Genomic DNA, 27,560 nt, shown 5'->3' with positions numbered 1-27,560 from the left:
AAGATTAAAGTAAACCCAATAATAATTTAAAAATCTCAAACAGATGAATGTTAGTCACCCACTAAAGCATTTTATTGCTTCTAGTATTTCTATTGAAAAAATCTCTGAAAAGGGACTGTAAATTTTGACATGAGAGTAATTTTTGGAAACCCATTGTGTACCTGAAAGCTCAAAGGGTAGCTAATTTTTAGGAAAGAGTAGCTAATTTTTAGGAAGCCATAAAGTTTTCATTGTTTTCTGGTAGAACAGCCAAAATGGCATAAAATTTGACCAAATATTTGCAGCAGTCTGATTGAGAAACTGTAGCTAATTGGACACCTTCGCATTTTGCTGTCTTGATTCCCTGTTTTGAAGGATTATGTTGTGTAGGGTATGTAGTCCAGAAGCATTCAATTTTTTTTTTATGTTCTACAGAGTTAGTGAGTCATGTGGAAGTCGAAGGGCTAAGCAAAAGTGCATGATAATAGAACTTGACCAGCATTTGTCTCCTCTCTTGACGTGCCCTATAACGTACACTAAATGTGGTGTAGATCAATTTTCTCTAATGTAACACAAACATATAAAAGGAGAAAAGTTGCTACCTTCTTGTATATTCTTTAACTCATATGTGGGTGCTGTTTGCCCAGACATTTTTATACAAGAGCCCAACAGCAAAATAAAATGGCGAGTCTCACCATGAAGGGCATTCAACCCAGCAGCCCATTTCTGCAAATGCTATTACATGGAATGTAACATCCAGATGTTGTCTCATGCATTTAGCTCATATGCAAAGCATTCCCTTAGTAATATGATTCCACAAGAAACCAAGAAACCATAAAACAAGAATAAGATAAAACCCAACAAGAGATTGTAAAAACTTGTTTGGTTTTAATTGCCATGATAGCCCCTTGCCTTCCTATTTTCGATATAAAATTCTTTGCTTTTGTGGTTCAGGTAAGGATATGTCCTTGCTGAGAAATCCCAACTAGTTTGGTAGAATTCTACTTGAGTGATTTCAAATAATGGGGAGTAAATTTGGAAGTCAGTTTAAGTGTCTTGCAGTTGTAAAAATTTGGGGAATGTATTTTTCACTTCAGTTGCATGACGTTTGCTTTTGAGCATACGGATTTTAAACTATTAAATGTAAAACATACTTTAGACAGTGCTGCAAGATCTCAGAGGGTAATGCATGATAATTGTAAAATCATTATTTGATCAATGGTCACCTCTGTCTTGTCAATACTGAAGTCTCCATCTTTGATTTTGAGGAAATGGTGGCCCACAGTGATAAATATGTAAAAAACTGAGCAGAACAGGGTAGTTGTATGCCTACATTAAGTTCTTATAGATGCAGAACAGTGTTGTATTAAACTATACTCAATAATATTCAGAATTAGAGATTAACTACAACTGTAACAAAATTGGGTTTGGCTCACAGTTACTGAGTCAAATGGGCCCACTTTTCATGTGTACTGTGCTGTATTAGGCTTTTGGGAGGTAGATGGTTTTGAAATAAATCTCTTTTTGTTGGCTTGTTTTGGTTTTTTTTTAAAGCTTCTGAGTTTTTTGGATTTGCACAGTCAGGAAGGAAGAAAAAAAACCCAACAGGTTAATAATGTAGGGTACTGTCTCCTAAAAGGTTCCCAATTCAATAATTACAGTTTTGTAATTATCCCTTCCTCTCATCATCCCCCTCTAAAAGGAGGAAGAGTAACAAATGCATCCCTCCTTTTTTGGAGGAATCAATTAAGTTCTGGTGATTTCACAATCTTGCAAGCTTAGGAGCTTGATATTTGACATGATTAACAAAATGCCTGTCTTAACACCTGCCTTGGCATGGAAGCAAACAGTCCCACAATTGTCTGCAGTTCTTCAAGAACAGAAAATGTTTGATTTCTTTTTATAATGTGGTATTACAGATGGTTACCTAGGCCCAATTGTTTTCATTATGTAAGGTGCTGTACAAATAAGGCAATAAATGACAAGAAAACTCATAATGAGAAAACAAATCGAGCTTTTATGCGATTTCTGGAAAGATTTACATAGAATTAAGCTACCTTTTCCATGAAGTCAATTGTGCATGAAGTTCTCACAGAAGTCATCCCATCCAGAAGCATGTTCGAAACAGAGTCCCGTTGCCACATAGTACAAAATGCTCATGGACTTGTAGGGTTGGGATCTGTTTGTTCAGCTTGGGAAGGCCTCGTTAAGAATTTACTGTTTTGTCCAGCTAATTTCTACTTCCTGAGCTGAATTAGTTAGTTATAAGTATTAATAGTTAGGCAATTAATTGTTGGCTAAACAATAAAGGAGAGCTTGAGTAATAAGATATTCCAAAAAACGTACGGTTTTAAGAAATGAAGGAAAAAGAAAACCACAAAAAGACAAAAGCTTCTAATATTCCCATGCTTATTGATGAAGGTCAGGCTTATTCAAAACAAGTACTTCTAGTCTGATATAGTATTGTCATGCTGATACACGTTATAATTTGGGTAGTGAACAGAAATAAGCCATTATATAAGGATTAAATGCTGCAGAACTACTGAGCATAAAGATATATTACATTGTATTGTCAGTAAATCTTTTACACACATTTCTTTTCCCAAATGTTAAGAAAGAGTAAAACATAATATATTGTATGGAGGATAAAAGTGTTTCTTTAATGTTAATTTCCTTATGTATTTAATCTCCCATTATATTTGGATTTACATTTTTATTGGTTTGGACGTCATTATTTTTGTATGCTATGACATTAGTTTTTTAAATTGCAACTTTGTGCTTTCAAGCATAGCCATTTTCATTTGAAAGGGATATACTGAAATTGTGCTGAAGAGACCTGACTGTTGTTATACAATGCTTTTCAAAGCTTTTTCCCAGGATTTAAGGGCCAGCCCTCTCATTTGACCTGGAGGAAAACAAGTGCCTCTCTTATCTAAGCATAGATCTCCAGAGTCGGAAATATTATATGGGAAAAGTAGTATTCTTGTTTTGTTTTCTTTAAAAATCACTGTGATTTACTTTGGACTAAAGTCACTTCAACCTTAGCTTGCTAGGACGAGTTTGTTGCACATTTTGAGCGAGCATCTGGCACACATGCAACTGTGCCATATGCAATCCCAGTGTCTTTAGAAGGTGAAAGGCCAGTGTAGTGGCAATTTTGCCCTCTTTGCACCAGATGTTAAAGCTCTGCAATGTCCCTGAGTGACCATTGGATCACAGACAGCTGGGATTGGAGGTTTATGTTTAATTTATTATCACGCTATTAATCTATCTGACTGTCAGAACTCTCTCTTCCTCATCAGTTCCAGAAGTCCTTATATTTTAGGGACAATTTAATTTCCCTTATGATGGATCAGTTTTATTTATTTTTGCTCTATATTTACATAGATGAAGCCTGGCATCCATTTTGGAGGGATAACATTGAGAGCAGTAATAAATAAATCTAACAACTCATTAACATTTAAAACACATCTGAATTTATTTTATGCACCATGTTATGGATTAAAACACATTTTCATGATCACCCTTGTGTTTAAAAAAAAATAAACCAACAAAAACTAAACAAAAACACAAAGGAAATAACAGAAAACCCACAAAGAAAACAAATTAAAACCCTGATATGCCAGCCCTCTCCTACATTGTAGGTATTTCTTTTTGTTTACAAGTGTATTTAGATGTAGCCAGTATGGTTTTGTTCCCTTGGCTGGAGATGGCTTCAATACTTTTGCATTTGTGTTTTCATGTGGGTAGGGAAGAAAGGGAGAGGGAATGCTGGGGGAATTGAAGAGATGATCACAACAGTAATAAGGGAAAGAGGCTTGCCATTTCCTCATGGTAATTCTTGGAATATTTTAAGCTAAATGTGGAGAGAAATTGAAAGTACTGTTCTAATTTATTTTATAATCAAGATGTTTTCTTGCTTCAGTAGTTCATAGGCAATTTTAATAGCTTAACACTGTGGTTTTGACTTACCTTAAAGGGAATAAAAAGAACAAAAAAATCTGTATCTTTGATCCCCACGTTTCTTCCCCCACTCCCTGCCTACTGCCATGTAACATATTTGTATCACTGGGGACAAAAAGAACACTTTTAATAATGATTAATTTTCTCCATCAAGTGAAATTTATCCAAATGAGGCATTGATTACACTTTCAAAAGGGATGGTAGAGTCTGCAGGACTAAATTCTTTGCTGCTGTTCTAGCTTCTGACATCCACCCTCCTTCCTTCCCTGGTCAGTGCCAAACCTGCAGACAATGTATTGTAGGAATAGGTGATGGAGCTGCTCAATGTTCATCCCAGTATTCTCAATAACTCTCACCTGCTCGTCTAGACATAAGAGAGTCATACTTCCAAATTCACTTTCTTTACTTTGGTTTTAGCATGCATTTGTCCAGTGTGCTGCCTTCAAAGATAGCTCTGAAAGTTTTTATTGAAAAACCCTGAGTTCTTACCTCTGGCAGACTTGTTTTTTATCAGCTCAGAGGCTTGTTATCAGCAGCACAGAGTCCTGTTGGGGTTAGCAGTGTTCCCTGGGGCGCATTGCTGGGTCCAGTCCTCTTCAATTTATTCCTCAGTGACCTGGATGCAGCGACAGAGAGCCCCCAAACCTGCACCAGCTTTGCTGATGCTGCAAAACTGGGAAGAGTGGCTGATCCACCAGAAGGCCATGCTGCCATTGAGGAACACCTGGATAGGCTGGACCATGGGCAGAGAGGAACCTCATGGAATTCAGCAAATGCAGGGTCCTGAACATGGGGAAGAATAACCCCAGGCACCAGTACAGGTTGGGGGATGACCTAGAAAACAGCCCTGTGGAAAAGGACCTGGAGGACACCAAGCTGTCCATAAGCCAGCAGGTTGTCCTTGTGGTCAACAAGTCCAATTATATCATGAGGTGTGTTAGGGAGAGTCAGTCAGGGAGGTGATTCTGTCCCTGTACTCAATCCTGGTGACTCCCTGGAGTGCTGTGTCCAGTTCTGGACTCCTCACTATGAGAAATATGAGGAATTACTGGAGGCAGTCCAGTGGAAAGTGGTTAGGGAATGGGAGCATCTCTTATGAGAAGAGACTGAGGGAGCTGGAGCTGTTTAGCCTGGATACCATCAATGTGTGCCAGTCTCTGAAAAGTGGGTGTCAAGAGGAAGGGATGAGACAAGGGGTAACTGGCACAAACTGAAACACAGGGAGTGCTCTCTGAATATAAAGAATTTTTTTGCTGGTAGTGTTTTTGTTATGTTTTTGGGGTTTTTTGTTGTCGTCGTTGTTTTGTTCGTGGGTGACCAAGCACTAGGACAGGCTGCCCAGAGGTGTTGTAGATCATCTTGAGAGGTCCCTTCCAACCTCCACCAATCTGTGCTTGTGAACTACTGTTAAAGCATTATATGCTTGAGCATGGCACTGTCAGCTGAAATTAAGAATGCATGGAAAACAATACTACTGAAGTTTCAACAGAACCAAAAGGAATGTAGATAAATAAACTAACAATGGAGTGTGAGTTCTGGGTTGAGCATAAACTTGTACTGTGTTTTGTTAGTTAAGAGAAGTTCAAGAAAATAATTCCCAGTGATTTATAATGATCATTTTTATTTAAAGTTAATTAAACAAAACACACGGATCTTTCCATGGAAATATTATTTTCTATGATTAATGGCAAAAAGTACTGCATAAAACTTGGGAAAAATCTTTCTATTTTTATGATACTTCCTGTAGTGATGTCAGAGTATCTTGATACAGTGACTTATTTAACTTTTAGTGTTTACAGCGATGTTTTGCACAATTGGTGATCTTGTTATTCAAAATAGATTTGTGCTAATTTATAGTAATTCCATGCGTGGAGTCTGGTAAATATTCTGTTTCTGCAAACATTATGACACTCTTAATAGAGAGCAGGCAGAAATCTGCACAGTTGTACAATGATTCATATTTATTCACTGGGGCAAACATGCAAAGATTACCATGGTATTCTGTGTATTTAATACCTAATAAATATTATGTTTGTGTAACTACTTGTTTAAATAATTTGTAGATATTTTAATGGTGACCTCTTTAATGCAAATAAGATTAAAATTTTCAAGTCACTTAGGTCAGTAGCAAAACTGTAATTACTGTTTAACATGTCTACAACCCTTGTAGTTCATATGCCTTATTTTAATTCTTTTTATACAGATACTACAATAGTAGTTAAGTATTTCTCTTCCTTACCTCCTGCTCAATACTTTCATATTCAAAACAAGATGGACCTCTGGGAGCTATAGTGATGGAAGTTTTGTATTTGAGGCTTTTTGTACTTCCTGCAGCACCTATTGTGATGTAGAGAGGACAAAAAGCCCATCAACAGAAAGAGGAGATTTATGAAGAAAACAGAATTAAGAAAATTCAGCCTTTTAAATAAAGCAGCATGTGGCCTTGATAATGAAGCATTTAGTATTACTTGTGGGTTTTTAAAAACAGTTTTACTCTGATCTAGTATCTTATGCTGACTTACGAATTGATTAGCTCTGGCTTCTGAAAAATGTCTTACTGCAACTTTTATTCATTCTTAAACTGCAATTAGAACAGTAAGTTTTTTTTCTGGTACCATGCTTTCACAAGTGAAGTTATTGAGACACTCCTAACTTTTACAGACCTTGGGAATTCATGCTAAATTAGCTATATCTGGATAGATGCAAATTCCTCTTGCTGTGATACAGAATGCATGTAAACCAACCCCATAGCACATAGGACATAGCTCTTCATTTCCTAAGAACAGGAGATGTGCAGAGAGTGAGGTTTGGAAACCACAGCTCTTGTCTGAAAATGCAGCACAGACAGGCCTTCTGTGAGGGGCCTGAGCTCTCTCTTTATTTAAATAAAAGTCTGTATTTTTGACAATAGTGGAAGCTCTTGGAAATGCCTCTCCTAGCCAATGGATTTGTAGGCGTATTGTACGCAGTGACAGCTTTTGAAGTCTGTATTTATAACGCTGAGGACTTTTCAGCTTTCCACTGCAATTACAGCCAGTACATGAGAATCACTGTGGGAGTTAAGAAGGGGGGATTTGCAGTCAGAGTGGCTGGATATGGAAAAAAATTTAACAGCACAAGATTGTAGCAGGATTCTTTGTAAACTAAGTTTTTGAAATTTGCTAGTTTTTCGCTAGCGCACATGGCTATGAAAGTTAAATATGGAAATAGAGCTTTTGGTATAGAGTCCTAAAACTAATTCTGAGAAAATGCCTGTTATAACTGTCAATATAACTGTCTCAATAAGAGGAAAAATCATACTGGTCTTTCAATATCACCCCAAAAAAGTGATACAGAAGAAAAATCAACCACTACAATTTAGAAGGGTATTAAAAAGGATGTGATTTCTCTTGTTTGTATCAATTGTGTGTTGTAAAAACTCAAGGTTAGATTAAATCATTATAGAAAACAAAGGGTTTTATAAATGCTAATATTTAAAATATGCTCAAAACGCTGCAGTAGAGAAATAACTCCAGAATTTTAATGCTGTAATATTTATTGCTTTTGATGTTAAAAAAAGGCAGAAAAAAACAGGAAAAAAATACCAAAACCACAAGCCAACAGCTCCCCAAACAATAACAAAACACCAAATGCAACACCACTTATTTGTGTACTTTTCTGTCACTTTTAGATGGTGTATGTGACCTTTATTGCAATTTGTCTTCAATGTCAGCATATCTGTGATTACTTCTTACAAAAATCCTTCCTTTTTTCCAGTATGTGACTTGCTGCTATAGATTTTAAGCCTTTTAAAACAGTAATTGCCCTGTGATAAGGCATGAAATCATCCATAAAGCCAAGACTTCTCTTCTACCCCTTTTTCCTTACTTTCCATATTTTGCCTTATTCTGAGGGCTGAGCAAAAGTGTCCTGCATTCCCAGGAGAGTTGGGAAGAGCCAAGCACACCCATGCAGGGTGATGGAAAAGGCTCAGCAGCACCCAGCTGCCAAACAGATGAGCAGTTTTTAACAGAGCTGAGATTCACAATGAGACCTGGGCCCAGAACTAATCAGATCTAATTAAGACAGACACGTTATGGTCCAGTACTGTTGACAAGGTCAGGGTTCCTGTAGCTCTAAATGAGGCATGTTATAATTATGATCTAATTGAAAAGCTGGGACTGATACAGAACCTGTGCACTGCTGGGCCTGAAAGAAAAGTTGCATTTCAGGTCCTGTTGTGTACCTTATTAGATTGTTAATGCTCAATTAGACAGCTGTGCATTTAAAGGAAAAGAAAAAAAAAAAGCATGTGACCATTGCACATGGCTCAGTGAAAACCTATATGAATGTTCAATATCTTGGTGGATTCCATTCATGGAGATTTGCTAAATATATAGAAATAAGCCATTTGTTTATTTGATGTTAGCTTTACTTGCCACAATTCATCTTGACATACTGTAAGGGCAAAGGGTTCCTAGATTATTTTATCATGAGACAAAAATACTGTGGATGTTTTCCAAAGTGCAGTATGTGCATGCATCAATCTGCAGTATGATATATGAAATGTGGTGGCCATATTTTCTAGCTTTCATCTATCACTATCAAGCAATCAAAGTGCAGTGGAGTGGCTTTTTCATTCTAGAGACTGTGGTACCTTCATCTCTAAGTATGACTTGACATATGGTCTTATAAATTATCATAAATTACCATGGATTGTGTCATGCCCAGTTTGCACAGTTCTGATCTCCCTTTTTTTCTGGTGCAGAATTTATGGATCTGAATTCATTAATTTCTCTTTACAATACCATCTCTGCAATGAGATTCTTTGTTATAAAACAGGAGTTCTCACTCTACCTTGAGAAGTCATTCATACACACAAAGTGTATTGAAAAGTTCTGCTGTTGTGGAGGGTTCTGCTTTGAATCCAGTGTGCTCTTGCTTGTAGCATGCACATGTGTACATGAACAAGAGAGGTTCTGAGCCTAAAACTGCACTGCTTAGCATGTGCTAGCAATGAAGATCTAACTAACTTTTTCCCAACCTACAGGGAATCCTAATATTGCAACATACTTTTAATCTAGATTTTTCCATGCATTTTTCAAAAACATTCCTGAAGAGTTCCCTTATTCTGCTCTTTACCCAAATCGAATTTGTAAAGCCTGTGTAAGCTCTGTGAAGCCTTTTCACTGTGCAGAGCAACGTGACCATAACATCTGTGTGGTGCTGGATCAGCCTTGGCTAGAAATGCCCACCATTTCTCCCCATCATGAGCAGGACAGGGAGAGCACAGGAGGAGAAAGACAGCAAGATGTCTTACCCTGGTAAGACACAGGCAAAATAGCCTTGGCTTGGGAAAATAAATCAAATGTATAATGATAATGAAAAAATAGAGGTTGAGAAACAAAGAAAAAGCAAAACCAGCTTCTCTGCATGCTGCCTCTTCTTCCCAGGGTCAGTATCAGTCCTTGGTTCGCAAATTCTCTGCATTCAGAGCAGCCTGCGGAGAGTTGTACAGAGGGTACAGTCAGCACAGAGATTTCCCTGAAACTTCTTCCCTTTCACAGATTTCTCCTCTACACATGTGGGCTTTCTACAGCCTGGAGTGAATCCTCTGCTTGGGCACCAGATGGAACATCTCCTTCTTTGCTGACTTTGGCGTGTGCTGCCTCTGCTGTTTGTCACATTTTTTCCCTCACCCTTGGCTCTGAGCTGTGCTCTGCCTTTTCTTACCCCGGCTTTCCCTGTGGGAAAAGCTGAGCTGTGGGCTCAGCTGTGCCCTGCGCTGGGTTGTCTGGAACCATCCTTGTCTGTCATAGGGCGATCCCAGCCCCTCCTCACAGAGGCCACCTGGCAGCCTGTCCTGTGTCAACCCCTGGGTATCTGCACCCGCTGCCTGCTTCAAAAAAAGAAGCACAAAATGCTGCAACTTGCTTTTGTAGCAGTAGCCAAAGAAGTGCAGAGCTGTACAAACTTCACGTCATTTAATGGCTGGTTTGCGAAACCATCGCTGGCTGGATGTTTTCTCTCTGATGGGATGGAAAGACAGGTTCCCTTGTGTATACCCTCCTTGTCTCCTGACTTGTGCCTCCCTCAGGCAAGCAGCAGAGTCAACTCAATGGCCAGCTAAGAGGCAGAACAGGAAAAACCTTCACTGCCTTAATGAAAGCACTGGATGATTCTGACTTTTAAGCATTTCAAGCTAGCAGGGTAATTCTTTGATCTGCTGCCAGAAGGCTCTCAATCCCCTATCTTCCTAGGGCTGCACAACAGGCTTGCCCCCTCACTCGGGGGATTAGACAGCCTAAGAGATGGCAAATAATTATGTTGAACCTCTCTTGTGCTGATTTAGCACTAGCTGTAACTGCCTGGGAAATGAAAATTCAAACGAAAATGCACATGCACAAAAAAGTCCCCACCCGTGAATTGCACACAACTGCATTGATCCCATACATCTTTCTGGAGGTTTTGGTTTAGGTTTCAAAAGATTGAGTGGCTGAGATTTGAGTGTGTGGCCAGACAAGCAGAGCAGGGCTATTTATAGTACTGGCTGTCGGACAGCAGCAGAGCCATCCCCACCCATCCGTACAGCGGGAGCCGGAGCTGTGTTAGGAATGGCAGCTGTTTGGGGTTAGTCACCAAGCCCTTTGCTCCAATTTGCAGCCTTGCATGGTCTGTGCAAGTCTCTGTCAGCTCCACAGCAGATACAGGAGGCTGACAGAGGCAACCCTAGCCAAGTTAGCCAGAGGCAGGCAGCTGCGTGTGGCTGGTCCCGTATCCCTGTCCAAGTGGGAGCTCTGTCCACACCCGCAGGACTTGTGCCCACTTCCATCTCCTTAACACTCTGCCAGGTCTTTGTGCCAGTTCTGTGTGTGCTCTGTCCTTCTTCTGTCATTCTTTCACAAAAAAATCACAGTCAAGGGACTCCAAGCTGAGACTTTTTGAAGAAAGCCTAACCAGTTTGTTCAGCAGGTTTGAAAAGGATCCCTAACATTCAGTTATCATCCCTTTGTGCTGATGACTCAAGATGTGCTGTAAATAACGTTGTCTAGAGTAAAAGGTGCAGGCATATTGCTTGGCCAAACAATGTTCAGTAACTTCTGTTCTTAGAAAATAACTCCAAGAATTTGTTCTTTCCCTTTCTTGTCCCAAAATTATAAATATGATACTGTGATCAAATGTGTTTTGGAGTATTAACTATTCCAAGAGTTTGTGGAGAAGGGAACATATGATGATGGGACTCAGTGCTCTATAATAACTGATGGGAAAGAATGGCTTTAATTGAGAACACTTATTTCTGTAAAAAAAATGAGGACATTTCACAGGAAGCTATTTGTAGAGTCAACATTCCTTTTAAAAGCGCAGTGAAAAACGCACAGGCAGATGTTTCCATGTTCTATTTAAACAATCTCTTGGAAATTTGCATAACAGCCTATTTTGTGAAGTATCATAAATAACATCTAATTTTTTAATAATTCATATTTATTCAGATAATATTTCACTTCAGAATTACAGAAATGAAGCTCTAAGCTCCTTTGTACCTCTGCACCTTCCAAACTATTCTAATTTTTTTGTGCAGTACAATATCAAAGGTGTGTATTTAATGATTTAAAACTTATTTCCTACAGAACCTGGCATTCTAAAATTATTAGCCTGTCTATGAATTGCTCTAATTTCCTAACCCTTCTATTAAGACAGAAGAGGTTATAAAGAGGTTATATAAAGATAGAAAATGGTAAGAAGATACTCTTTGATTCCACAGCTGAAAAGATTTCAAGAGATTTTGCCAGTCCCATATGTTTTCTTAAAATTAGTTCTATTTAATTTCGAGCTGCAGCCACTGAAACCTTGATCTCTGTGTAAAGGCATTTGCAGCTTTGTAGGTTTTCCTGTTGTTTTGGATACTTTGTGTGAATCAGGTCTTGCTTGGAAAGAAAAACTGTTTGTGTGTGTGTGTCAGTGTGTGCGTTTTTTCTTCTTTTTTCTTTTCAATGGAAATTCATGTTGGTAACATATTTCTTCGTGATTGCGCCTGCACAGATTAGGGCTGCTGTGACACTGACCCTTCCTATTGACTCTGTGGTCTGGTCTATTTATCACCTACAATAATTCCTAATTATTTATAACGTATCATATGTCAAGTGCTGATAAACTTCAACATTACAGTCTTTTCCACATGAGTTATCATCAATATTTCATGTGGGATGGCAGGACATAGCACATTCTCTTCTGTTGTCTTTCCAATGGACTTTGTTTTTCCTCAGCAAATTACAGTGGGGGAAAAATACTTAATATGTGAAGGACTTCAACTTGTCTGGCAGATTTCTGAGTGTTAGTTCTTCACTGGTATGGGTTTTTTGGGTCTAGGCTTTTGTTTTCTCTTTGTTTTGTGGGGTTTTTTGTGTGTGTGTGTAGTTTTTTTCTTCTTTTTCTTTTTTTTTTTTTTTTTTTTTTAATTAGGACTCCATTCAAGGATGGACTCTATTCCTATTTTTTTTTCCTGGGCATGTCATTCATATTGAAGACCCCCAAGCCAAAGAGAATAACTCTGAAAACAAGACAGTGTGCAAAATATTGAATATTTGCTCTGTGGCAGCAAGATTAATGTCTGTTTGAAAGAGAAAGGCTCTGAGGAACAGCTGAGTACCTCTGCATGCATAAACTACATATCAGGTTAAGGATATACTTTATTTATAGTTTCTCTCACAAGACAGTGCCTGGAATGTTGTTAGATGTACAAGCAGGAAGTTGTTTAGTGGTCTTAATCTGTAGAAAAAGTGTTGGGTTTGGTCAAAACTCAGGACCCTGAGAACCAAAGAGAAGAATGGATGAATCCTATGTGTTCCACCTTGAAGTTTTTTTTCACCAGGGCTTTTGAAAATTATGTTGTTGGTCTTTCAGCCCAGGGTCCTTTTCCCCCTCTCACTGTATTTCTGGACTACTTATAGCTGCATCCAAGTAGCTCTATTTATTGGGGATATGGTAGAAACAAAAGATTATTCTGCTGGGAGCAACTGGATTATAATTGCATCATAAATATCAGGAATTACAGCAGCCATAGTAGGATAATGGATCAAGACAAAGCAGGAATATTGATGTGTTAGTTATAGGCATGCATCTTTCCATTTCTTTTTTGCTCCAGGAGCACTTTTAAGATGTGAAAGATACAGGAAAATTATGATTAATCTTAGTTCCTTGGAAGTCTTATCAGCCCTCAAGTGAAGATTAGTATAGATTTATAAAACAGAAATGCTAAAAAACTGAGGATGGCTTTCTTGAAGAAAAAGTGAGATACTGAATGTTGTTTCCATTATTAGATGATAGAGTGGCTTCCCATGAGCTTGGAGAAGATGCATCTCATTGAAACAACAGTTCTCCAAGCAGAGAGGAGAGAAAGGAGCTTTGTGGGACATGCAGCTCCATCACAAATAAAACATCCCTTGGATAAGAGGGTCTTGTGCAAAAGCTATTATGCTATTTGTTAAAGCAAAGCAGCATACGGAAGACTTCAATGGTCTTATCTAAGCTGAAGAAAATAAATTATTTGAAAAGAAATTGAAAAAAACCTCAAAACCTTCTCAGTACTAACCCTAACCTTAACAACTTAAAATACAGTAAATCTTGCCTCAAGTTTTATTAGTAAATAAATAAGAATTTTAAAAAATCAGTCAAATTCTTAGTAACTTACATTCCTTGTCACAATGGAGAAGTATTCAGTTTGAAGGAGAAAATGCTCAATGTTCAACTACATTGAGTAGCAATCTCTGAAAGCAAGCACAATGGAACCTGTCAATTTATAATTAAAAAACGAATGACTAGTCTAATCAGTAATACTTGGATAACTTTTTTTAACATTGCTTCCATCAGCATTTTGATCTTAGAATTTACCCTCAATAGTTAATTAAAAAAAAGGAAACATAGACTATTAACTTTCATTTCTGGACCATTACAGGAAATACGTCCTCTAGAATGTAAATGGACCAAAAGAGAGGGGAGCACTTGGTACTGTTGCTGTGTAGTGTTACCACGCTTGTTGTACAAGGATGAATAGTTAAAATTATTTCTTCAATTTGGTGTGAATATTTGGGGGGGAAGGGATTTTTTGTTTGGTGGAATATTTGAGGGTTTGGGTTTTTTTCCATTTTCTACTTCTCTAATTGATTTTTGTAAACATACCTTCAACTGTCAGATTGCAACACAGGAATCTGTAACCAGTTTCTAAAGTGAATGCCTCAGGATGACATTATCTGCTCGGGTCAAGGATGACTTTCTCTGGTTATTTTCATTTTGCTAATCCCTTCCTCTCTTTAGCTGCTTCAGTAGTTCAAGTAAATCTAGAAAAACTACATGCTACTGGTTTGCTGCATCTTGCCCCAGTGCATCTGGCAACAGGATTTGTCTGCCTGAGTACTCACGTAATGGCATGGATGCATTGACCATGAAATAGATGGGGTTGAATATTGCTACTTCTGAGGTTTAAGTCAACTTGTAGACATAAAATTTTAATGTCTCATTGTTCTCTTCTCAAAAATAACTGTTTCCCTTATGTGTCTGCTTTGAGAAACAAGAATAAGAACTGACAGAATTCTGGAGTGTAATTGTTACTGTTGCACCTCATCCAAATGTTGATCAAGTGATGGTGTGAATTTCCATGAAATTTGCTTTTTGAGCATTATTCCTGGAGGAAACAAAGCACTAGGATACAGGGAAAAAAATCTGGTCTTCACTCATCAGATTTGTAGCTATTGTGTTTTCAATGAGCAAATGGACTCCAGCTTTCTTGGTGAAGTGCATAAACACTAATTAGAGCCTAACCTCTAATTGCTGTCTTCTGGGCTAGTTACTGGAGGGAGAATTGTTATGCTACTTACAAAATAAAAAGATAACTGTTAATAGGTAATATATAATAGTTAATAACTGTTAATTTAATAGATAATATATGTACAAAGTATCTGTATTTCATTGTTGCTGACGGGAATGCTTCATCAGTGAGAGGATGCCACGTGTGACATCCAAGAACAAAATGCATTCCCTCAAAATCAGTGCTGACACAAAGGCTCAAAATGAAACTTCTGGAGGGATTTATCTCGTAATTCTGTGATTCTGAGTTCCTGAGGAATTTTTCTATGGATAAGAGTAAGGAAACCTTCTGTGTCTGGGAGCAGCATCATGATGACTGTGAGGTTCTTCAACATTTACGTAGTTCTTCAATGGATGCACCCAGAAAAAAGAAATAAGAACTTGTCCGAATAGTCTAAGAAATATTTGTGTAAGAGTTTTCAAAATGCAGAAGGCAAAACCCCCTTTTATATGTTTTTTAGAGATTGGAAAGCAGATGTCATGAAATGTAATTGCAGGGAAACCATAAAAAGCAGTGTGAGGGTAGAGAAACACAGCTGAATTGAATGTTTGTATGGGCTATATGTGTCTGTTCAGCCTCCCACGTTCTCCTCTTACTTTTGCTGGAAGTTTTGGAGAGGAAAGCATGTAAATATTAGAATAACGTTACAAATTATTATTACATCTTTCAAAATAATACTTTACCTCAATTGTTTCCCCCATGGTTTACATCCTGAAATAACCAAGTTGTTGTGTTACATCTTGCCATTCCTACATTTTTGAGAAAAATTAAGGCACTAAGACTTCAAATTATAGTGGATTCTCTTTCCTTTCTGTTTAGCTTTCTTTCCAGCATGTGTTTTGTCTCCTTGGTCGGTGCAGTTATTGAAAAAAAAATTAAAGCCAAAATTAAAAACCCAAATTTCAGTTGTTATTAATAGCCTCTATTGTTAACTGTTTCCCTCTGTTTATGCTTTGTTTTAGTCCAATTCCCAGTTCCAATAAGTCCTATTTCACATTAATTTACCTCCAAACCCTGAAGACTTGTAAAGTTTTTAATCTCCTTTAGCACATTGATGAGGGACACAATTGGATTGGCAATCATTAATGAAACATCTGTATGAAGTGCTGTATCTTGTTCCCTTGCCCTTGCTTCAGTCCTTTGATATTTGTAGGTTTCCCCACTCCTTTGGCAAAGCCATCTTTTTCTCCCTTCCTTTTCAGAGTTGTTTGCAGTTATGCCATTGCCATAGGTTTTCAAACTGTACTGTGCTAGACCAGATCAAAATTTAAATTCAAGTCACTCTGTGCCTACAAAAAGGTCTCATACAAGGAGCTATAGAATGAGGAGGTAGTCAGTCAGTCTTATATATATATATATAGTATGGTTTTGGGTTTTTTTGTGGGGGGAGGAGGGCTTTTTTAAGCATTATAGTATTTCAGCACTTTTTATGAAGGCATCATCCTGTTTTTTTGGCTTCAGTGTTCCTATCCATATTAGCATTTAAGCACCGCAGTAAAACTGTCATCTGTCACTTTCAAATTTTAGACATGAAAACTAACAACTTTTCATGGAGGTCCTTAAGTAAACAATCTGCAATTTTCATAACTCTATCATTGTAGGTTTTTTCTGTATATCTTAGGCCTTTTCAAACATGAAGGTGACAAATGAAATGAAATTTTGATAACAGCAAACCTGGGGGATGGGAGAAGTTTTTGCCTGTTGTGGAAAACTCAAAAAGTAGTAAGGGTCTGTTAGTGCTCTCTTTTTTGAAATGGCTCTACCTGTAGCTGCAAACACATTGACTGATCCTCTTTCTTCCCCTGACCCCCCTTTTCCAAGATAGCCTAGCAAAGGACTTTGTCCTGAAGGGAAGTTCCTTAAATTAAGGGTAATTTCTTGTTAAGTAATCCTGTCTGTGCTCTGCTACCTCAGGTAATTCAAACAGCAGGATCTCCAGAGTCAATTAAATGTTTTCTGTGCTCTTAAGGTAAAACTTAAGGACTTTTTGCTGGAGATTTTCTTGCTAGTGCTTCAGAAATAACAAATCCTGAATGATAAAAGGTCACCAGACATAAGACATCACATTGTTACACGTGCATGTCTGAGCAGTATCTCAGCTATGCTACTAAATGATCCAGGCTGGTCTCAGAGACAACTGATTGCTTTGCTTAAACTGCTTTTTGTGATACACTAAATATTTGGAGGGATTAGTCTTCTCATCTACAGGAAAACTATCAAATCCTCGAAGAGTCATTTCCAGCCACCTTGATTTTGGTCTTATGAATACCAGCTTTGATCTGTGGACAATATAATGTTTTGTGGAGTATCCCATGGGAGCCCAGTATGTTAAAAAAGCAGATTTCAAATGCTTGACCTGTCAGGCTGAACAATCAGAGCTAGATAAACTGTAATGGCTTCTAGTTTTTGGAGAACATGCACTCCTTGACAATTGGGTCACTTGCCTTTTTCTACATAAACTTCATTTCTGCTCACCTCTCTCATGCTGGACAACATCAAAATATTTCTTCTAAAACTAAAACCAGGCCAAGAGCTATTGCAAACTATTTCTCCGAATAATGGCAAAATAGGGACAGATAACCTTTGAATAGCTGTATACTCAAGGCTCCATTTTTCAATGATAACCATTAGGCTGCCTATGTTTCAGTGTAGCAAGGTGGTAAATAGATCAGTGTGTACTGAAATAGATGATTTCTTTTTTCTTTTTCACTGCTGAGAGAACTGGTACTTTATTTACAAGTGGTGTTCATTTTTCATGTCATTGTTCCCACGGGAATTAACATAAATCAGACGAGCTCAAATGTTCTAATTTCAGTGTGGGACCAGCAGCTGTTTCCCAGAAGTTCAGATATGCAGGACTCTGTAAGTCACCAGTCAGACAGGCAAAGTCAGCTATATCCAGTTTCATGCCATGATATATCCATGCTACTTATGCCTGGTGGAGATTATGATAACAAAAGGATTGTGTAGGGCTTCTGAGAAATTATGAGTTTAAGTAAACAGTTATGTAATTGTCCCCCTTGCACTCTGTAAATCACAGTGACATAAAAATGCAATCTGTGAGTGCCCAGGTCTTTGGAGGAACGCAGTAGTGAGCTGATATAAACAGAAGGAGCTGAGGAGCAGCAAGAGTTAAACCCATTTTTCTTTCAGTGTTAAACATGCCTATAGAAGCAGAAAAAGGAGTGCAATGAGTGGTTTTCAGTCTATGCTATCTAAAAAATTAAATTATTAGAGCAGCTGGAAAGAGGTAAACAGCTACTGCTTTATTTTTCTGGTCTGTGACTGGACTGCTTTTATGGCAAAGTCCAAGGAAAGGCAAAATCTTGCTACAGGGATTTCTTGGGAAAAATGTATAGACTCTGGCCCTTATGGGGGCAGATTTTCTTGGGCAGTCTTTTCTTTGCATTAGCTCTGATTTACTGGCCAGCATGTGGAAAGAAAGCAAAGGCAAGGGAAGCAAACTTGATTATTTATTTTACTGATCAAATGTATTAGGTGATTCATTGGATTGTTTATTGTGGGGTTTGTGTGGGTGTGTTCTGTGTCGTGCAAAATTGTGCAGAACACTTAGTTTAAAAAGGCACTTGCTTTTTGGGTTGAGCATCTCAAGAGTTTATGCCCAGACCTGGGGGTGAACTCTTGATTCTTATGAATTCCATAAGATTTTGTCTCCAATCCAGGTTAATCTAGGATTTCTCTCCACCTTTGTATTACACATATGAGAGTGGAGTAGGAATATGTGAAAGAGAGTGGTAGTCATCTCTGTCTTCCAGTTTCACCACCACTTGATGCAGGTAGAATCAGATCCTAGGTTCACTTGTGGTAAAGAATATTCAGTATAGTATTGTCAGAAGTCTACAGCACTTACCTGCTAGAGTGAGAGCATCATTTGGTCCCAAATTTTGATCTTTAAAAATACCCTTAATGAACAGAGCTGTCAAAAATTAATTTTGCACAAAGTATTTTTGATAGCCCTCTCTTCAGCAGAGATAATTTTAGTATATTTATACACTGTTTCAAAAAGCACTAGTACAACATGGCTGCTGCTTTCTGGTTTGGGTTGGGTTTTTCTGGTTTTGTTTCTTTTTGGGATTTTGGAGTTTTTTGTTTATTTTTGTTTTGTGTTGTTATTTTTTGTTTTGTTGAAGACTTTAATTTATATCAGTGACTTTTCTACTGCTGGATAAAGAAAGTTATTTTTTAGTGAAAGACAGTGCCAGCTTGAAAGTGGCCATCGAATGGCACCATTCCAAGGGCCAGCATTATGGTCCTGATTTACTCATGTGTGGGTTTGCTGTTGTTGGTTTGGTTTGGGTTTGTTTATTTTTTTTTAAAGAGATATCTTGAATTATGAAGTATCTACAAATGATGAATTTAGAGATCTGAAGACCTGGTCCTTGATGGCATCCAAGTCATCCAAGCTTTTTTTTTTTCTTTTTCCCTGTAAGCATATGCATTACTTAAAGGGAGGAAAAATAATTTCCAGACTTATTACTTCAATACTAATTGGAATTTAGTGGAGATTTACTACATTAGGCCTGAAGGTTCCATTTGGTTCTTTTATTAATGTGACTGATCTTTCCTTTACATAAAGAAAGCATTATCCTACCTTATTTTATTCAATATTTTTCAACAGTGTAGCTACAGAGGATCTATATCCTTGAAGTGTATGTTTGTGTAATCATCTCTTTTTTTCTTTAGCTCCTCTCTTATTTCACTTTTTTCCTATTCCAAAAAGAAAATTAAGCAGGATGGGATTTGATTAATGTAGGAATAAGGAGGTTAGGCAGACTGCACTTCTGTTGACTTTTGACTTTGGCCTAATAGAGATATATTGGGGTATTTTAAAATGGCAAGCTGAATCTAAAGATTAATTTACTTGAACTGTTGCTTAAATCTCTTCTGATCACAGAGAACCAGTATAAAACATCTAGTAAACAATTTTGAATTATGCATTCGTGGAAAGTAAGAAATTTACGTAGCTAGTTTCACATACAGAGAAAAAAAATATGCTTTAAAGCATGTTCTGGGATAGAGAGGAATAATTGTTATATTGCAAAAAAAATTAGAAGGAGTGTTATGATCAAAATGAGAAAAATGTTTATAGTTCAGAATCAGATTATATTGCCAATCAGGTTAAATAAACAGAACCATAGATTAATGTAAACTAGATTATTTATATCTTTTTCTTTAATACTTTTAAATGGTAGCTAATGATATGTACAGATAAGTGTCCTACCACTATGAAAGCACAAAGATAACTTTGTAATAGCAAAAAGGGGAGTCTCTCTCAGTAAGTAATGAGCTGTGAGCTTCTCCAGCTTTGTCAGGTAAACCAGAGCTGCAGTACTGAAAAAAAAAAAAAAGTAATTGAAACATCATCATTTATAGGATGTGGTCAGGTAGTCTGAAACCTGCCCAGACTGTTGAGACTAGTGATTGCAAGATTCACTGTTCTGCCTCAGATTCTGTATCAACAGTAAGGATAGAATATGTACTCTTATTTCCCATGCATTTGTTTTCATTGTCGAGAATGGGGGCACTGGGAAGAGTCAGTGATGTTTTCTGGGTTTCCTTTTATTAATTAAAATAAACAAATAGAACTTTTTCCTAATTTGATTGGTATATTTTTTAATTCTGATGTGCAATTGCACATCTTGTTCTCAGTGGCCCATAGGAATGGGCTTCCTGCAATCACACAGCAGCCTCTTCTCACTGCATTAATCTGATCTATGATATTAAACATGCCAAGCATCAGTGCTGCTTCTCAGGACATACTCATAAAGTAGGGCAGCAATAATTACTTGAATGTTTATGGCATGTTCAACAGATATGCGTCTTCATGGAAGAGAAAAGAGCAGGTTCCAGAAAAACAAAATAAAATACAGGAACTGCTGATGTGCACTAAAAGTGCAAATGTTAAAATTCTTGCAACACCAGCTTGGGCAGAAGGTTGAAGGTCAGGCTCAGGGGGCAGCTGTGAACTTCTAAGCAAGCCAGTTCAATAAAGCAAACCACAGTGCTGGGGGGCAGGGGAGATTTATTGCCAGACTAGTGGATTCTGCATCTGTTCTCTTTGGTTTCATATGGATCCAAACCCGGAATTTTGGATTGCTTATCAGCACGTGACTTCGACTACTGAGACGCAATTCTCATCCGAGCTTGTTCCTTTCTGTCTTATGTAGGTGCAGGATTTATCTCTTTCTAAGGCACAGACACAGCAAACACTGTGGGACTGTGATTTCATCAGGTCAGATAGTGTGTGTTTGTAGCAGAAATGCTGGTTTCTGTGCTGAATTGCTGATAGCATATTGAGGAATGATTCCTGGTACAGCTCTAGCTGACACTGGATTGAGGGAAGGAATAAAATGCCACTGAGCAGCTTCCTGCATGTGGCATCCACCTGCCTCAGCAGCTACTCAGGAAGAAAGGGAGACCTGCTTCTCCCTTCCCTGACTAGAAATGGTCTGTAAATAGTATACAACTGAGCACCATTTATGTAATTTTGGCTTCCTGCCATATTTAGAAGATTCCTCCATGCTTGTTATAAATGTAGGTACCTTTTAATTAAAAACTTACCCATTATAATAATAACAATTTCTAAACATAATTCTGAATAAAAAGGAGACTATTTTGTGAACTGCTTTTGTAGAATTTTCTGTGTGTTTTGAAAAGTAATTTTCACAGTGCACTACAGATAATCAGAATTCATTAGTTCTTATATACCTATTAGCAAAATTAGAAATGGAGTTTAAAAAGAACCCACTTATTTCTCTTGTAGCCACTTAAAATAAAATGTAAGCTATTTTTCTGCTTGGAATTTTTTTTGAAATATACATGTTGATGGCACTGCTCAACTGTAACTTTATGTGATAGAAGCAAAAGTTATTACAGTTAAGCACATCTGATACTTCAAAATATGCTTTGAATTAACTTGCATTTTTTTTTTTTTGCTGGGGGTTTTTGCTTCCTTTTCTTTTCAAAGGCACAGTGTTGCTTGAAGATTGCTAAAATTTCTTGGGAATGTGCTCTAAGGATTTTTTTTTTATTTTTTTTAAAGCATTCCCAGAAGATTGTTTTAAAGATATTTCCCTCCAGGGTTAGCAGGTGTGAGGATGAAATATCCATGGCTTTCTGCAATATCAGGTTTAGAATTTCTTAAGGGACTGAGACTGCAACCAAGATGGTAACAGTTTGCTAAACCCTTTAAAGCCTGGAAGTTAACAGGGAAAATGGAGTGTCTGTATGACTTGAAGCCCATTTGGCCTTCAATTTCTCTTTTCTAATTTTAAGCTTTGGAGAAGCTTGACTCGTGGCATGTTGGCAGATATTATGTTTGGGAAGGGCTGCCCAGTCTGAGGTTTTCTCTTCAGACCCTTTTCCACCACTGAGCTCTGTTTCTATGAGGCCAAACAAGGTCTGTCCCTTTTTTCACTGCAGTGCCATCTCACCACTTGGTCACAAGGACAGCACCCTGTGGGGATGTCACAGCCCCCAGGGCTCACCTTTTGGGGTGAGCTGCCTTTTGGGGCTTCTGCCTTTTGGGGAGTTGCAAGGGTTGCTGCATTGCATCTTTTAGGGCATATCAGCAGTTCTTGTGCAATAGCCTGTTGCTACAAAAGGCAGCTGAAAATAATATTTTTGATTTGTGTGCCCAGTGCAAGTGAAGTAAAAACATGAGAATACTTGTTTGACCTAGTGCTACTCTGTAATTTAAACCTCTTCCATCTTCTAACTCTCTTCACTTATTATCAAAAAATTGGCTTAAACCTCCAAAGGTACACAACAATCTGGATTTGGATATCTAGGAATGACATGGTGTGTTTGTGTACTATAATAAACTCTTGCAGTGACAGGATTGCCCAACTTGAGCACAGTCGTGTTATGGAAAGGTTACTAAGCTAAAGGAAAACTCTGCAAATTATATATCATCTTTTGAACAATATTTAAAGTGGTTATCAGGGGTTTGGGGTTCTTTTCCCTCATATAGAACCAAGATCCTGCTTATATTTTGAGAAAGACTGGTTGCCTTGAACACTTAAAAATACACTACTTTAAATTCTGCCTGGTTTTCAAACCAGAGAGCCAGCTAATGATTGAATTAATCATTCCAGTATACAAACTGCTTCTTTATTCACTTCTGGTATCTCAGAGATGACAGTGTGGCCAGCTGCCACTACATGTGGGGATAGTTTTTGTGATTTGGACACCTGTCAGCATGAAACTGAAAACCACATGGAACACAAAACAGCTGCCATGTGTAATGATTTAATATTAACATACAATAAGGAGCTGGGGCATGTTTCTCATTTTGTACTGCACTACAAATAAATGATGCAGTCAAACCACTTGTGATATACTCCAGCATTTGATATCCACTGCCAAATTCTTAATAAATAAAACTAAGACTACTTTATGGACTCCTGGCTATATTATATTTTAAACCTCCTTTTACTGTCTTGCATTCTCCACAAGGTAGAGCTTCTCTAGCCCTGCATTCTCCAAACCCAACTGCCTGTTTTCCAGGACATTCTGCAATGGATGCCCATGTGTGTCAGGTTGGAGCTGTGCCAATAATCCCTTATCCATCAGCATTAAGGGACTCAGAGCTATTCTGTGTGTGCATCTATAAACCAGAATGTTACTGCACAGCATTTCAGATCCTTGGTTTTAGACAACTCTGCTGCAAATGTCCTTAGAGTAATTAAAACCAGTATTTCTAGTTGGATAGTAAATCTTTACTACATAATATCATGCATTTTTGATGGTCTTAGGGCTGTATCCTAGAAGCCATGCTCAAATGTTTTATCTACAGGTTTATCAATTTTTATGCACAGAATTTTCACATGTTATTCAAAGCTGGAAGTTGAAAATAGTGCGTGATGCTCAGAAATGCAATGTAACATGGTAATAATCTAAATATAAATTTCAATTAAAATTAAGCTGTAATATCATCTCACAGCATATTTTTCTGGGCGTATTAGAGCATTTGATGTGCTCTGTTCCCTACATTTCCTACGCAGAGGGCAGGGCTTTGCAAAATCCTAGGGAAGAAATTGTGCTAGTTGTTCACAGTGATACCACTCTTGCTTCCCTCACTGCTTGTCCAGCAAACTTTTGACCACATCTTTGAGGGTTAAGTCAAGGGTGGAGCATGCCAAGCTAATTCATATCTTGTTCTAAAGCTAGCTTCAACAGTTTGGCTTTGGGAACATTCCAAAATGCATCCATCTGTACAGGTTGCTACAGATGATTTAGTGGTTAGGGAGGGTCATGCTTTATTTTGCTTTCAGTTTAATATGATTTCTGGTTTTATAATTTATAGCAGAGAAATCCAAGAGGTTTGTTTAAAGTCCTTTTATTTTCTGTTGTGCAAATATTGACTAAAATAATTTTAATGATAAATCTAGTATGCAGACTTGACAGAATAAGCTGTGGGTTTCTAATCCCATAAAAAAGGGAAGGCCTAAAACTGGAGTTGAAAGAAAGTTGCTTTCCTTTCTCCCAGTGTCATATAAAGCTGGAAGTACACCACTTCTGACCTCACAGGAATGTAAAGGCTAGTGAACTTGGTGCCATTTTATGAAATTTTGGTAGATAATATAAATTCTAATAATCCATAAATATTTTTGTTCATTTTCTTTGGAGCAGGAGAGATGGTCCTATAATATACATCCAACTACATGTTTTACTTCTTTGCTTTGTCAAGCACATTTTGTGGAAAAGCTCCTGACTGATTTTTAGTCCTCTTTCTGTTGTTCACTCTCTGGAAACCAAGTATAAGAACTATTCATCAGTGAAAATATTTGTTTTTAATAAGGGGCTTCAATTCAAAATCTGGTGCTGCAAAACTAACTTTTGAAAGCCCTTGAGATGTTTATTTCTCTCCTTTTGGCTGGGTTATGTGTTTTGCTAAAATAATGTGGGCCATTTAAGTGGTTCTCTTGATAAACCATTCAGACTCATTCATAAAGAAAGGTTCTATTTATCTGGTTTTAGGATTTTTGCTTGCATTCCCAGGCATGGCTCCTTAGGGAAGGAAAAGTGTTGACTCCTCAGTGATGTCATTTTTCACATTGAAAGGTTACACATTTTGAAGAGGATAATAAATGTGCCCAAAGTGACAGAGCTGACATGTAGAAATCTGGAAGTGTTTTTGAATAAGCTATTCACAAGGTACAGCTAGGTTTTCATTTGAATCTGTAATACATTAGTTTTAGACTGAGTCAGTTGCAATTCATTTTTATACAGATTATACCTTCCTAAGCCTAATTACTATTCTTTGCCTAATATGTCCCTGAAGAGCAGCTATTTTGCTGCAATTACTGAAAATGAAAAGGAGAATAAAATTCAGTGACAGTAAACTAGGCTCCTCAACTGTACATATTCATTTTAGGGATCTGGTTTTTGTTGTTTTCATTTTTCTCTGCTCAATGAAAGACAGGTCCCACATTATTATGAATTTAACAATCAAGCTTTTAAGAGCCATAGGACCAAATTCTTTCCTGTTAATATCTTAGCAACATAATTAATAGATGGATGATGTCGAATTCAAGTAATTTATTTTCTTGTTACGGTGGGCTTAAGATACTTTTCAAATACCAAGCATTAAATAAGTGGGTTTTATGTAGATGCAGTCATTGATGGTATCTCCTAAGGTGTCTCTTTTTTTTTTTTTTAACAGTTTGGAGTGTAATTATTAGGTGAAATTCCTAATGGTACATTCATCAAAGTAATATCTTCAATTAGTGGGAAATATCTGTGTGGAATGTACATCTGGAATTTATATAGTAAATAAGATTGTGGCTATTCTGCATGACTACTGATTTTAACCCAAATATTTATGTTATATTACCCCAGCTCCCAAGGCAAAACCAAAATGGCAAGATTTGAGCTCCTGACCACAGGTACTGGGAAAGCTGACAAAATTTCAGCAAAAATGGTCTTAACCCCAAAGCTGCGTCAGTCAGACCTGAGGTACCAGTAGAACACAGATGGTCCTTTAGGCTTCCAAAGAAAAATAGAATTTTTTTATTATATGTACATCTGCAATTTCAAGTATCTGTATCAGGGAAGTGGTGCTCCAGTCAGGCTCTAGCCTTGCTCTTTTCCCACCCCAGACTCACAGTAAGCTGAGTTTCTGAATGAGCTACATTTCTTCTCTAGGATGGTGGGGTGAGGAAAAAGAAAAATCTAATAAAACACAGCACTTCAAACTGTCCCATTCATTTCCAGTTCTGCAGCTTTTTTCTCCTGACACCAAACTCAAAAACAGCTGGGTCTGCATTTTTATTTCTTGGTGTCTAGTAATGGTTTTGGGTAGTGCCTGTCTATAATTGCCCTGCAAGGAAACAGGATCTAAGGATGTTTCAGTATTTGCCTAGCAGGGCTTTTGATTAGTAGAATTTTTTTGCTTTCCTTGATGTTTTCATTAACTTGGAGTTGTTGTCCTCAAAGGTACTTAAGGGTGGTGTTTAGTACTGCTAGAATTTCCTCTTGTGATTGTTGTAATAGGAAAATTCTCAGATAGGAGAAATCATTTGCTGCAATTTACTGTATAAAAGAGTTTTCAAATAAAGATATTACTTTTTTTTCAGAAATCTTCTCTTCTGGAACATTAGATGCCAAAGTCTAATTTCCTGTGATATTATTAACTAAGCTGCATTAGTCTGGGTGATTTGTGAAATTATAGAAATAGCTGATAAAATATGCCTAGTCAGGCGATTCAGTATTTTTAAAAGTCTGTATTTTTTCTTGTGAGATTTTATTATTAGCCTAGAACCACTGGATAATTTCTTTAAAGCAAAATCAGGAGCTCCATGCCAGGAAGCTTAGAGTGGTAAGCACCCAGGGACGCTGCTCTTTTAGGGATCAGTGGTCTTGAACATTGGAAGCCAAAAAGTCAATGTGCTGAGCTCAAGTGAGGGAACACTCACTTTCCTTGTCCAGACTCAAGGATTGTCTTCTGGCCTCTGAAGGAGCAGGACACAAGTCCCACTTTCCCCAGTGTGGCTTTGTAAGGGATATGGAAACAGCCAAGCTCATATCTTGGATAAAAGGGAGAGAGGAAAACCTCCTTACCCAAACCACTCTCGCCCTCAGGGTTTTCAGCTTGGTGCAGGTTCAGAGGGCACAGAGAAAAAAATCACAAATGTGCAAAGATCACATTGTGTGTTCATCCCAAAGCTGATCAGAGACATTCAAGGTAATTTTATAGTCTCGCTTTTCAGTAATACCACCTAGCAAGAAATGAAATATAGCTTTTTTTTTTTTTTTTTTAGGTTAAGGATTTCTATTTCCTCATTCACGAAGGTTAATCTAGGTTTTCCATGTCAATTTTTTTAATAAATGTATATTGTGTATGCTGAGGGTCCAAAGTTCAAATTGCAGGTGGGGAGGCCCAGCTGATGTCAGAATCAGTGGGGAGGAGTCACTGCAAAGAGTGCTGGATGAGAATTGGTCATTCACTGATGGCTCTTCCTCATGTCTGTCCCCTTGTGTGCTGCTTTACAGGTCCAATCACTTGGGAAAATCATCTTCCTTAGCTGCACTCTGATAATGCTCTCAAAATATTTTTATTATCAAAATATTTTGTGCTTTGTTACTTTCCATCCTATCTCACTTTCAATTTATGCCTGCCTATAATATTGCATTTTTAAGGTGTTCAAGAGCTTGGCTTTCAGTAATTGATGCAATTTAAATGCCAGTTATTAATATATTTTCAAAAACATATGCTCAAGACAATAAAGTTGTGGTGTTAATTGCAGAATTAAAA

General features: G+C 37.6%; 1 protein-coding gene across 8 annotated transcripts in view; it reads left to right on the top strand.

The window, feature by feature from the left end:
* Nucleotides 1-27,560, top strand: part of ROBO1 (roundabout guidance receptor 1) — a 687,829-nt gene that overhangs the window by 231,232 nt on the left and 429,037 nt on the right. The window lies entirely within an intron of this gene.

This window comes from Agelaius phoeniceus, chromosome 2, assembly GCF_051311805.1.
Source record: "Agelaius phoeniceus isolate bAgePho1 chromosome 2, bAgePho1.hap1, whole genome shotgun sequence".
In the NCBI taxonomy this organism is placed as follows: Eukaryota; Metazoa; Chordata; class Aves; order Passeriformes; family Icteridae; genus Agelaius; species Agelaius phoeniceus.
The sequence above is the reverse complement of the archived record's forward strand: the minus strand, read 5'-3'. Positions and strand labels throughout refer to the sequence as shown.